The following is a 13,441-nucleotide window of genomic DNA, read 5'->3' as shown; positions in this document are numbered from 1 at the left end:
GGGAGGAAAACAACATTTTGAGGTTTGCAGAGTACAACAAGATATCTGTATTTACTTTCGAAGATCTCTGAGGAAGACGTCAGCTTGATGTTGAAACGTCACCTGTTTGCATCCTGTACAGGGGATTAGTGAGCTAAAATAAATACATCTCTGATTTTTTGTGGAGCGCTTCAACTCCTTTCTACCTTGAATAAGTCCTTTTGTTGGTAAACCCTTCTCACTTTCAAAGACCATTTACAGTGATCCAATATCACCTCAGATTCAGTGGCATTTTTATCTCCACAATTTTCTTCCTGTGTGTGTCTCTTTGCCAGCATGAATAAATGGGTTTCAGTTGGCCAAGTGCACGCAACCACCCACCCACAAGGCACTGGTCCGGCTGGCCCATTAGGACATCAAAGCAGAGGCACATCAAACGAAACAAATCTGCAGGGTGCCCATTTGTTCTTCCCTACTGTAACACTACCTCACCAGTCTAGTACCCCTCATGTCCGGTTGAGGGTAACACTACCTCACCAGTCTAGTACCCCTCATGTCAAGTTGAGGGTAACACTACCTCACCAGTCTAGTACCCCTCATGTCCGGTTGAGGGTAACACTAACTCACCAGTCTAGTACCCCTCATGTCCGGTTGAGGGTAACACTACCTCACCAGTCTAGTACCCCTCATGTCCGGTTGAGGGTAACACTAACTCACCAGTCTAGTACCCCTCATGTCCGGTTGAGGGTAACACTAACTCACCAGTCTAGTACCCCTCACGTCCGGTTGAGGGTAGTCTACATGTTCCACACAGCCACTTCAGAACAGTGGCCAACCCGCTCCCAAAGCCTCCCAAACTACAGCCCCAAACCCCCACCTCCAACCTACACATAGCCTGACTGCAAGGCTCCCTAGCCCCAGGCTTCTGTTGTGACTAGGCCGGGCAGGTGACTGCTGTACAGGGAGATGATGAAAGGAGAGTGACCTAGTAAATGACAGATACAGTGGGGAGAACATGTTTTGATACACTGACGATTTTGCAGGGTTTCCTACTTACAAAGCATGTAGAGGTCTGTAATGTTTCTCATAGTTACACTTCAACTGTGAGAGACGGAATCTGAAACAAAATTCAAGAAAATCACATTGTATGATTTTTAAGTAATTAATTTGCATTTTATTGCATGACATAAGTATTTGATACATCAGAAAAGCATAACTTAGTATTTGGTACAGAAACCTTTGTTTGTAATTACAGAGATCATACATTTCCTGTAGTTCTTGACCAGGTTTGCACACAGTGCAGCAGGGATTTTGGCCCACTCCTCCATGCAGACCTTCTCCAGATTCTCCAGGTTTCGGGGCTGTTGCTGGGCAATACGGACTTTCAGCTCCCTCCAAAGATTTTCTATTGGGTTCAGGTCTGGAGACTGGCTAGGCCACTCCAGGACCTTGAGATGCTTCTTACGGAACCACTCTTTAGTTGCCCTGGCTGTGTGTTTTGTGTCGTTTTCATGCTGAAAGACCCAGCCACGACCCATCTTCAATGCTCTTACTGAGGGAAGGAGGTTGTTGGCCAAGATCTCTCGATACATGGCCGCATCCATCCTCCCCTCAATACGGTGCAGTCATTCTGTCCCCTTTGCAGAAAAGCATCCCCAAAGAATGATGTTTCCACCCCCATGCTTCACGGTTGGGATTGTGTTCTTGTGGTTGTACTCATCCTTCTTCTTCCTCCAAACACGGCGAGTGGAGTTTAGACCAAAAAGCTCTATTTTTGTCTCATCAGACCACATGACCTTCTCCCATTCCTCCTCTGGATCATCCAGATGGTCATTGGAAAACTTCAGACGGGCCTGGACATGCGCTGGCTTGAGCAGGGGGACTTTGCGTGCGCTCCAGGATTTTAATCCATGACGGCGTAGTGTGTTACTAATGGTTACCTTTGAGACTGTGGTCCCAGCTCTCTTCGGGTCATTGACCAGGTCCTGCCGTGTAGTTCTGGGCTGATCTCTCACCTTCCTCATGATCAATGATACCCCACAAGGTGAGATCTTGCATGGAGCCCCAGACCGAGGGTGATTGATCATCATCTCGAACTTCTTCCATTTTCTAATAATTGCGCCAACAGTTGTTGCCTTCTCACCAAGCTGCTTGCCTATTGTCCTGTGGCCCATCCCAGCCTTGTGCAGGTCTACAATTTTATCCCTGATGTCCTTACACAGCTCTCTGGTCTTGGTCATTGTGGAGAGGTTGGAGTCTGTTTGATTGAGTGTGTGGACAGGTGTCTTTTATACAGGTAACGAGTTCAAACAGGTGCAGTTAATACAGGTAATGAGTGGAGAACAGGGAGGTTTCTTAAAGATACACTAACAGGTCTGTGAGAGCCAGAATTCCTACTGGTTGGTAGGTTATCAAATACTTATGTCATGCAATAAAATGCAAATGAATTACTTTAAAATCATACAATGTGATTTGCTGGATTTTTGTTTTATATTCCGTCTCTCACAGTTGAAGTGTACCTATGATAAAAATTACAGACCTCTACATGCTGTGTAAGTCGGAAAACCTGCAAAATCGGCAGTGTGGGCCCCGAGCCATTTCTATAGAGAAAATACATATTGACAGGGGCTGAATTGAAGGTGGGCCCACAGAAACAGAAATGGGCATGAACACCCAGTCAGTGTAGCAACTGTAGCTTCCGCCTCTCCCATCTCTCAACACTTTGAACTTCTGAGGGCTGGAGCCCTGCAGCTGGGGCCCTGGAGACTGCCAACCTGCCTTTAGAGGAGTCATAGTTGTCATACTTGGAGGACATTTACACACCTGCTGTAGTGTAAGGGAGACAGGTAAAGAGGTAGGCTACATGGAAGAGGGAAGGCAGGCAGAGCATAGTTCCAAGAAGTCCTTGACGGGACAACTAAGTTTTTTCCGTCTATGCATTTACGTTTGATGGATTGATGCTATTCATACTCCCACTGCACATTCATATCCACAGACGTAACCCTGACCATGACACACTACGCTAGAGAAAACAATACTACATGCCTGCACAGAAAGGTCCAAGAGCTTTGGAGTGCTGGTACAAATCGTAGGTTCAGTTCATAGTGTGTTTGTTTGGTGACTAGTAAACGCGGCCTTGCTGTCTGGCCCCTAGCACAGGGAACCTGCAGTGTAATCAGGGCCTTGGCCAAATTACAGGCTGAGGACCGCAGCTAAATGGGGATCAACCCAGGGCTCAGGGAGAGGTTGCCCATTCAACTAATATTCTTAAGTCACGGAGCGCATTCCAGCACATAGCGTCAACACTCAGCAACCCAGCGCAGCCTGATTATTCCAGACCGTTTAAGTGTCCAGCTCAGCCTGATTATTCCAGACCGTTTAAGTGTCCAGCGCAGCCTGATTATTCCAGACCGTTTAAGTGTCCAGCGCAGCCTGATTATTCCAGACCGTTTAAGTGTCCAGCGCAGCCTGATTATTCCAGACCGTTTAAGTGTCCAGCGCAGCCTGATTATTCCAGACCGTTTAAGTGTCCAGCGCAGCCTGATTATTCCAGACCGTTTAAGTGTCCAGCGCAGCCTGATTATTCCAGACCGTTTAAGTGTCCAGCGCAGCCTGATTATTCCAGACCGTTTAAGTGTCCAGCGCAGCCTGATTATTCCAGACCGTTTAAGTGTCCAGCGCAGCCTGATTATTCCAGACCGTTTAAGTGTCCAGCGCAGCCTGATTATTCCAGACCGTTTAAGTGTCCAGCGCAGCCTGATTATTCCAGACCGTTTAAGTGTCCAGTGCAGCCTGATTATTCCAGACTGTTTAAGTGTCCAGCGCAGCCTGATTATTCCAGACCGTTTAAGTGTCCAGCGCAGCCTGATTATTCCAGACCGTTTAAGTGTCCAGCGCAGCCTGATTATTCCAGACCGTTTAAGTGTCCAGCGCAGCCTGATTATTCCAGACCGTTTAAGTGTCCAGCGCAGCCTGATTATTCCAGACCGTTTAAGTGTCCAGCGCCGCCTGATTATTCCAGACCGTTTAAGTGTCCAGCGCAGCCTGATTATTCCAGACCGTTTAAGTGTCCAGCGCAGCCTGATTATTCCAGACCGTTTAAGTGTCCAGCGCAGCCTGATTATTCCAGACCGTTTAAGTGTCCAGCGCAGCCTGATTATTCCAGACCGTTTAAGTGTCTAGCGCAGCCTGATTATTCCAGACCGTTTAAGTGTCCAGCGCAGCCTGATTATTCCAGACCGTTTAAGTGTCCAGCGCAGCCTGATTATTCCAGACCGTTTAAGTGTCCAGCGCATATGATTATTCCAGACCGTTTAAGTGTCCAGCGCAGCCTGATTATTCCAGACCGTTTAAGTGTCTAGCGCAGCCTGATTATTCCAGACCGTTTAAGTGTCCAGCGCAGCCTGATTATTCCAGACCGTTTAAGTGTCTAGCGCAGCCTGATTATTCCAGACCGTTTAAGTGTCCAGCGCAGCAGTCTTTTCTTTATCTTTCATTATCAAAAAGCTTTCAGCAGGCAAATAATAACAGTATTAGAGTGTGAGTCCCTGTTAATGTGATACGCAGCGAGAGAGCAATGAGACTATAGTCCAAAGGGCCATCATTGGCTCCTGAAATGTTTTCTAGAACAACAACAAGTGCGGTGAGGGACAGCACTGTGTGTACTTGTGTGTGTGTATATGTGTGTGTGTACTTGTGTCTTTCAGCCAGTGAGTTCGTGTTTGTGTAAAGTGCAATGAAAACCCATTATGCGTTGCAGAACCCAATTGTAATCCTGCCAGCCGTTGAAATGAGGCCTAATCCATCTTTCAGAGAAACAACTTAAGAGAAATAACAAAGAGACCAGTAGACCGGTTACTAGAGCAGGGGAAGATGTTAAATTATGTTTTTCTGAGCCATTACCCACCCATAGGGTGACAGAACCCAAAGATGTGGGTTTTGTTTGCCATGTAAACCAATGGTCATCATGGAGGGGGAAAACATTCTCAATAATACATGCATTAATAACACAGCAGGCCTTTACCTAATTGGGCTTTTCATCAGTCGTTTATCGAGGTCATATCTCACTGCAATACAAAGACAATATCTGACCCCAAATCAAGAGAGTCCAGGCAGGCTAAACACAGCAATTCTGCACCACAATTTGGACACTCACACACACACATACACAAAGCTGTGACCCAACCCATAGAAGGTTCACTACCGATTCTGTTCAGCAAACAGTACAGGAGTGTCAGCTCTCGGACCAACAGGCTCTGAGACAGCTTCAAAACCTAAGCCATAAGACTGATAAATAGTTAATGAAATGGTTACGGACTATTTGTACTGACTCCACGCACGCACGCACACACACCCACACACACACACACAAATAAAGTAACTTTACCCTGCCTTCAAGTACATATCTACCTCATTATTATCTATCCTTATGCCTAGTCACTTTACCATGCCTTCAAGTACATATCTACCTCATTATCATCTATCCTGATGCCAAGTCACTTTACCCTGCCTTCATGTACATATCTACCTCAAATACCTTATTATTATCTATCCCGATGCCTAGTCACTTTACCCTGCCTTCATGTACATATCTACCTCAAATACCTTATTATTATCTATCCTGATGCCTAGTCACTTTACCCTGCCTTCATGTACATATCTACCTCAAATACCTTATTATTATCTATCCTGATGCCAAGTCACTTTACCCTGCCTTCATGTACATATCTACCGCAAATACCTTATTATTATTATTATTATCTATCCTGATGCCTAGTCACTTTACCCTGCCTTCATGTACATATCAACCTCAAATACATTATTATTATCTTTCCTGACGCCTAGTCACTTTACCCTGCCTTCATGTACATATCTACCTCATTATTATCTATCCTTATGCCAAGTCACTTAACCCTGCCTTCATGTACATATCTATCTCATTATTATCTATCCTTATGCCTAGTCACTTTACCATGCCTTCAATACATATCTACCTCAAATACCTAATTATTATCTATCCTGATGCCTAGTCACTTTACCCTGCCTTCATGTACATATCTACCTCAAATACCTTATTATTATCTATCCTGATGCCTAGTCACTTTACCCTGCCTTCATGTACATATCTACCTCAAATACCTAATTATAATCTATCCTTATGCCGAGTCACTTTACCCTGCCTTCATGTACAAATCTACCTCATTATTATCTATCCTTATGCCTAGTCACTTTACCCTGCCTTCATGTATATATCTACCTCATTATCTATCCTGATGCCAAGTCACATTACCCTGCCTTCATGTACATATCTACCTCAAATACCTTATTATTATCTGTCTACATGTACATATCTACCTACATGTATTACCTCAATTGATCAATTGATCTAGTACTGGTACTTCCTGTATATAGCTCCACAATGATCTTGTACTGTTATTCCCTGTATATAGTTTCACATTGATCTAGTACTGGTACTTCCTGTATATAGCTCCACGTCGATCTAGTACTAGAAACCCTGTATATAGCTCCACATTGATATGGTACTGGTACTCCCTGTATATAGCTCAACATTGATCTGGTACTCCCTGTATATAGCTCCACATTGATCTGGTACTCCCTGTATATAGCTCCACATCGATCTTGTACTGTTATTCCCTGTATATAGTTCCACATTGATCTAGTACTGGTACTTCCTGTATATAGCTCCACGTCGATCTAGTACTAGAAACCCTGTATATAGCTCCACATTGATATGGTACTGGTACTCCCTGTATATAGCTCAACATTGATCTGGTACTCCCTGTATATAGCTCCACATTGATCTGGTACTCCCTGTATATAGCTCCACATTGATCTGGTACTGTTACTCTCTGTATATAGCTCCACATTGATCTTGTACTGGTTCTCCCTGTATATAGCTCCACATTGATCTAGTACTGGAAATCCCTGTATATAGCTCCAATCTTGTGTATTTTATTTATTTCCTTGTGTTACTACTCTGCATTGTTGGGAAGGGCTCATAAGCAAGCATTTCACCCATTGTATTCGGAGCATATGACAAATACAATTCTACTTGATTTTGAAGTAACTGACCTGGTTGATGGAATTGGCGATGCAGAAGGCGAGCCCTGTCCCAGTGGATGCCAGGAAGAAGGTGGCCGGGTCAAAGCGTACTGGAGCCATGGCAAAACCAGCTGCTGTTGTCCACAGTACTAACCCTGAAACAACAACATTAATATCATACCGACACACAAGCAACATGCTTCATACTTCATTCCCCACCATAGTTTCCATACCAATTATAGGCCCACAGATTTGGGCAATTACTGGCAGAGCAGTACATGCAAACGCTATAAGCAAAGATTTTTATAACTAACCCAAGATAGACCACTGCCTGTCGTTTCCAATGGGAGCAAATGAGTCATAGTGGGCAGAACAAGCAAGGAGGGGGGCAGAACCAAGCACGAGCTTGCGAGATCCTATTGGTGCTTTCTAGAATATATTTGCATATTTCCATAAGGGAACACCTACTCTGGAGTGGACGTTTGAAATAACAAAATTCGCCCTTGGACTCCTAAACATAACTTTTTGAAACTTTGGCAAAAAAATTAAAAAGGGGGAGAGGATAAAGTCTTTAGAACTTTTTCTACTCTGTTAGATATGAACTAGATTTTAGTTTCAGGAACAGGAAACTGTATTGCAATAAACGTTTAATCGATGTGAAAATTTCCAGAATGTCGGCCAAAATCCATCTGGCTCCATCTTCTCCCACTGCCGGCCACTGGGCTTCCTCGCATCACCATATTTGGTAGAGAATGGGAACGCCAAGCAGATGATTGACATTATAGATCTAGTAAAACATCTGGCTCATTTTTCTCTCTGTGGTAAAAGTTCCCATCTTTGTGAAAGGCGAAGCAATGCCCTCGGCCAAATATTTTTTTATCAAGGATATGCACAAACATTAAGAAACACTGATACATGTTCCTGGTCAATGTCATACCTGTGAGTTTGATTTTGACTGGAAGTTCAGCCATGTCCACCTTCAGCACCGTCCACTGCCTGTCTAGCCTCCCTGGCTTCATCAGACTCCACCCACAGATGGGGCACCTCTAACATCTCAGTCCCAGACTCTGCTGTGCTGGAAGACCGTGGTGGTGACACAGCCTGGCTGGATGTTGGTTTCAACAGAGCAAGTATCTCCTGTGCTGCCACAGTCGAGACAGGACTTGAGACAGGTGTTTTGGTCACATTTGTGGTTGCGCTCTCTGGCTGTTGCGGAGGTGGTGTGACAACGGTGACCACAGGCATATGGTCAATGGTTGGGACCTGCTGGATCTGTCTGTCCACACCACCACGATGGTCCTCCAGGACGGTCAAGATGGCTGTCTGCTTAGGTTCAGCTCTCTGAGAGAAGACATTGTTACTCCTCATCACATACTGCAGAGGGAGAGGGCAGATAGTGAGTGAAGATGAAGGCGGTCTGTCATTGGCACATTATGGCAGATATTCCTCCTTTGAACATACAGGCAGTGAACATCATATGTTGGAACTGAACGTACACCTTTTTGTGTTTTGTAAACAGATGTCTATTTCCATTCATCCGAGTGTACATGTAGAAGTCTATTTCCATTCATGCAACTGAGACGCTAAAATGTAATATCTTGCTCGTTGTTTTTTTTATCAATAAGAAGTGACTGCCCATGACTCAGGCTGCAATTATAAATAGCTAATCCTGTGTATGTTAATGTTAGGGGTGGGCTATGTCTTGATGACAGTCTCATTGTCCTGTCCAAACATCGTTGATATAGGATGGACAGAATGTGAATTACAATGTGGGTGGGGTGGGGAGGGGGGTGATTGCACTGCATGGAAAATGTTATGGGCCAGAGTTTAAAGGTGAATTACCTTTTATAGTGGCAAGAACACAACCAGTCATGATGCTTTCATCTGATTGTCAAACAAATCACTTCAAAATGTATGTGCATGACCGTCCATTAAAAAATAATCCAAACAGTGCAATGCATATACACTCTGATGAACGGAAATAGACATCTCTTTTACAAAACACAAAAAGGTTCATTCATGCATTCAGTGATTGGCATTGATTAGTCCTTCATTAATTGATGTGTCTTGATGACAAATTGACCATGTTTGTATCCTGAAAAGTCAAGACACATTTAATGGGGCAGAAACTGTCCCGTGAAAAACATGATGTTCACCCAGTCAACTTACCAGACGAGGCTACAATGTGTCTTACCATGAACATCAAATAGGCATACCGGTAGTCAGTGATGTCGTGGTAAAGAAGAATTGGTGGGCCAACTGATTGTCGGTCGCGGTGAACAAGTGACGCCATGAAGTAGGCCTGGGCAATATGGTCTACAAGTAATATCTCCATTTCTTTTCAGAGGTTTGGACGATTCACAATATGTATAACTCGATTTCATGTTTTTCTGTAAACAAATTAAAAAGGCAGAGACGTAATTCTTAACTGAATTTTCTTTATTAAAATAAAAGAATATACAAGGCCTCAAGGCCTATTTTTGCAAAACAAATGAACAAACACCCACACGTCTACTCTATTGTTTAGGAATGTTTGACCACTAGCTGTTTGAATATGTCATTTATATAATCATTTTGATTGAAAATGAATTAATTCAGTTAATTTGTTGTTATAATTAAAACAGCTTGTGGTTAGTTGTTATTGGATTTGCAGAATGACATCAGCTCTGTCAGGAGGAATAGGTCAAAATTCACCCAATGTATTGTGGGAAACTTGTGGAAGACTACCCCAAATGTTTGACCCAAGTTAAACAAGTTAAAAGCAATGCTACCAAATACTAATTGAGTGTATGTAAACTTCTGACCCACTGGGAATGTTTTGAAAGATGTAAAAGCTGAAATAAATCATTCTCTCTACTATTATTCTGACAATTCATATGATTAAAATAAAGTGGCGATCCTAACTGACCTAAGACAGGGAATTTTTGCTAGGATTAAATGTCAGGAATTGTGAAAAACTGAGTATAAATGTATTTGGCTAAGGTGTATGTAAACGTCCAACTTCAACTGTAGCACAGACAATTGGGTCAGCATGATGAACATATCAGCATGATGAACAAGTCTAGTTTGCAACATTTGCACAAAATGTTAGGGAGTGGCCCTATAATGTTATACTGGGGCTGTATGTCACTCATCTCAACTGCACTGGAAATAGGGGCGGGGACTGCTCCACTGAAACTCCAGGGCCAGAGGTAAGGTTCCAGCTCAACACACACACACACACACACACACACACACACACACACACACACACACACACACACACACACACACACACACACACACACACACACACACACACACACACACACAGCATAAAGATAAGGTTAAAACTTCAGCGGAATAGATTTGACTCTCCACAACTTTATTACATCATTACAGAGGTAAAATGAAACAAGGGAGTGGTTTAAAACAAGGTGATAAAACATTTTATCACACATATCCACACTCAAACAAAAGAGTTTGAACGGGTCAGAGGGCAGCACATAATCGTTGTCCTGTAATAAAGGTTCTGTGGAGCTGGCTCTGGGATGGCCTGGCCTGTGGCCCAAATGGCACACTATTCTCAATGTAGTGCACTACATTTGACCAGAGCCCGTAGATGGCCCAGGGAATAGGGTGCCATTTGGAATTGTAATCCTTCTGTGTATTATTGCCATCAGTCCCCTGCAGGAAGCTGTAATGAATGAGATGAATCAAGGAAATGGGATGGCTGGAATGGGATGGGATACCCATATCTGATTAGATCACAGCACAGTGCCTTTTGTGCTCAATGAAACCAGTGGAGGCTGCAGAGGGGAGGACAGTTAACAATAATGTCAGGAACGGAGTAAATAGAATGGCATCAAATACATGGAAACCATAGGTTTGGTAACATTCCACTTCATCCGCTCCAGACATCACAATGAGCCCGTCCTCCCCAATGAAGGTGCTACCAACCTCCTGTCAATGAAATTCATACAAGAGATCCACTGCTTGATGTGGGGTCTCCTGCTCCTCTCCAATATGTGGGGTCTCCTCCTCCTCTCCAATATGTGGGGTCTCCTGCTCCTCTCCAATATGTGGGGTCTCCTCCTCCTCTCCAATATGTGGGGTCTCCTGCTCCTCTCCAATATGTGGGGTCTCCTCCTCCTCTCCAATATGTGGGGTCTCCTTCTCCTCTCCAATATGTGGGGTCTCCTCCTCCTCCTATCCATGATGTGGGGTCTCCTCCTCCTCTTCAATATGTGGGGACTCCTCCTCCTCTCCATGATGTCGGGTCTCCTCCTCCTCTTCAATATGTGGGGACTCCTCCTCCTCTCCATGATGTGGGGTCTCCTCCTCCTCTCCAATATGTGGGGTCTCCTTCTCCTCTCCAATATGTGGGGTCTCCTCCTCCTCCTATCCATGATGTGGGGTCTCCTCCTCCTCTTCAATATGTGGGGTCTCCTCCTCCTCTTCAATATGTGGGGTCTCCTCCTCCTCTCCAATATGTGGCGTCTCCTCCTCCTCTCCATGATGTGGGGTCTCCTCCTCCTCTCCATGATGTGGGGTCTCCTCCTCCTCTTCAATATGTGGGGACTCCTCCTCCTCCTATCCATGATGTGGGGTCTCCTCCTCCTCCTCTCCATGATGTGGGGTCACATCTCTTCCTTTACCTCTCCATGATCTGGGGTCTCCTCCTCCTCCTTTCCATGATGTGGGGTCTCCTCCTCCTCCTCTCCATGATGTGGGGTCTCCTCCTTCTCTCCATGACGTGGGGTCTTCACCTCCTCCTCCCCATTATGTGGGGTCTCCTTTTTTTACTAGGCAAGTCAGTTAAGAACAAATTCTTATTTTCAATGACGGCCTAGGAACAGTGGGTTAACTGCCTGTTCAGGGGCAGAACGACTGATTTGTACCTTGTAAGCTTGGGGATTTGAACATGCAACCTTTCGATTACTAGTCCAACACTCTAACCACTAGGCTACCCTGCCGCCCGCTCCTTCTCCTCCTCTCAATGATGTGGGGTCTCCTCATCCTCCTATCCATGATGTGGGGTCTCCTCTTCCGACTCTCCATGATGTGGGGTCTCGTCTCCTCCTCCTCCTCCTCCTCCTCCTCCTCCTCCTCCTCCTCCTCCTCCTCTCCCGTGATGTGGGGTCTCCTCTCCTCCACCTCTCTGTGATGTGGGGTCTCTTTCTCCTGCTTTCCGTGATGTGGGGTCTCCTCCTCCTCCTCTCCGTGATGTGGGGTCTCCTCCTCCTCCTCTCCGTGATGTGGGGTCTCCTCCTCCTCTCCATGATGTGGGGTCTCCTCCTCCTCTCCATGATGTGGGGTCTCCTCCTCCTCCTACTCTCCATTATGTGGGGTCTCCTCCTCCTCTCCATGATGTGGTGTCTCCTCTCTTCCTCTCCATTATGTGGGGTCGCCTCCTCCTCTCCATGATGTGGGGTCTCCTCCTCCTCTCCATGATGTGGGGTCTCCTCCTCCTTCTCTCCATGATGTGGGGTCTCCTCCTTTCCTTGACGTGGGGTCTCCTCCTCTCCATGATGTGGGGTCTCCTCCTCCTCCTCTCCATGATGTGGGGTCTCCTCTCCTCCTCTTCATGATGTGGGTTCTCGTCTCTTCCTCCTCCTCTCCATCATCTGGGGTCTCCTCCTTTCCTCCTCCTATTCCTCCTCTCCATCATCTGGGGTCTCCTCTCCTCCTCCTCTTCCTACTCTCCGTGATGTGGGGTCTCCTCTCTTCCTCTTCATGATGTAGGTTCTCGTCTCTTCCTCCTCCTCTCCATCATCTGGGGTCTCCTCCTTTCCTCCTCCTATTCTCCATGATGTGGTGTCTCAACCACCTCTCCTCCTCTCCGTGATGTGGGGTCTCCTCTCCTCCTCCTCTTCCTCCTCTCCATGATGTGGGGTCTCCTCTCCTCCTCTTCATGATGTGGGTTCTCGTCTCTTCCTCCTCCTCTCCATCATCTGGGGTCTCCTCCTTTCCTCCTCCTATTCTCCATGATGTGGTGTCTCAACCACCTCTCCTCCTCTCCATGATGTGGGGTCTCCTCCTCCTCCTCTCCATGATGTGGGGTCTCCTCTCCTCCTCTTCATGATGTTGGTTCTCGTCTCTTCCTCCTCCTCTCCATCATCTGGGGTCTCCTCCTTTCCTCCTCCTATTCTCCATGATGTGGTGTCTCAACCACCCCTCCTCCTCTCCATGATGTGGGGTCTCCTGTCCTCCTCCTCTCCATGATGTGGGGTCTCCTGTCCTCCTCCTCTCCATGATGTGGGGTCTCCTGTCCTCCTCCTCTCCATGATGTGGGGTCTCCTGTCCTCCTCCTCTCCATGATGTGGGGTCTCCTGTCCTCCTCTCCATGATGTGGGGTCTCCTGTCCTCCTCCTCTCCATGACGTGGGGTCTCCTGTCCTCCTCCTCTCCATGATGTGGGG

The 13,441-nt window shown here is 45.8% G+C and overlaps 1 pseudogene; it reads right to left on the bottom strand.

Moving 5' to 3' along the window:
- LOC135511354 (protoheme IX farnesyltransferase, mitochondrial-like) overlaps positions 1-9,334 on the bottom strand; it is an 86,285-nt pseudogene extending 76,951 nt beyond the window's left edge.
- Positions 9,335-13,441: the final 4,107 nt, after the last annotated feature.

The sequence above is a fragment of the Oncorhynchus masou genome, chromosome 24, assembly GCF_036934945.1.
Source record: "Oncorhynchus masou masou isolate Uvic2021 chromosome 24, UVic_Omas_1.1, whole genome shotgun sequence".
Classification (NCBI taxonomy): domain Eukaryota; kingdom Metazoa; phylum Chordata; class Actinopteri; order Salmoniformes; family Salmonidae; genus Oncorhynchus; species Oncorhynchus masou.
Note: the sequence above shows the minus strand (reverse complement) of the source record. Positions and strands in the feature narration are given on the sequence as shown.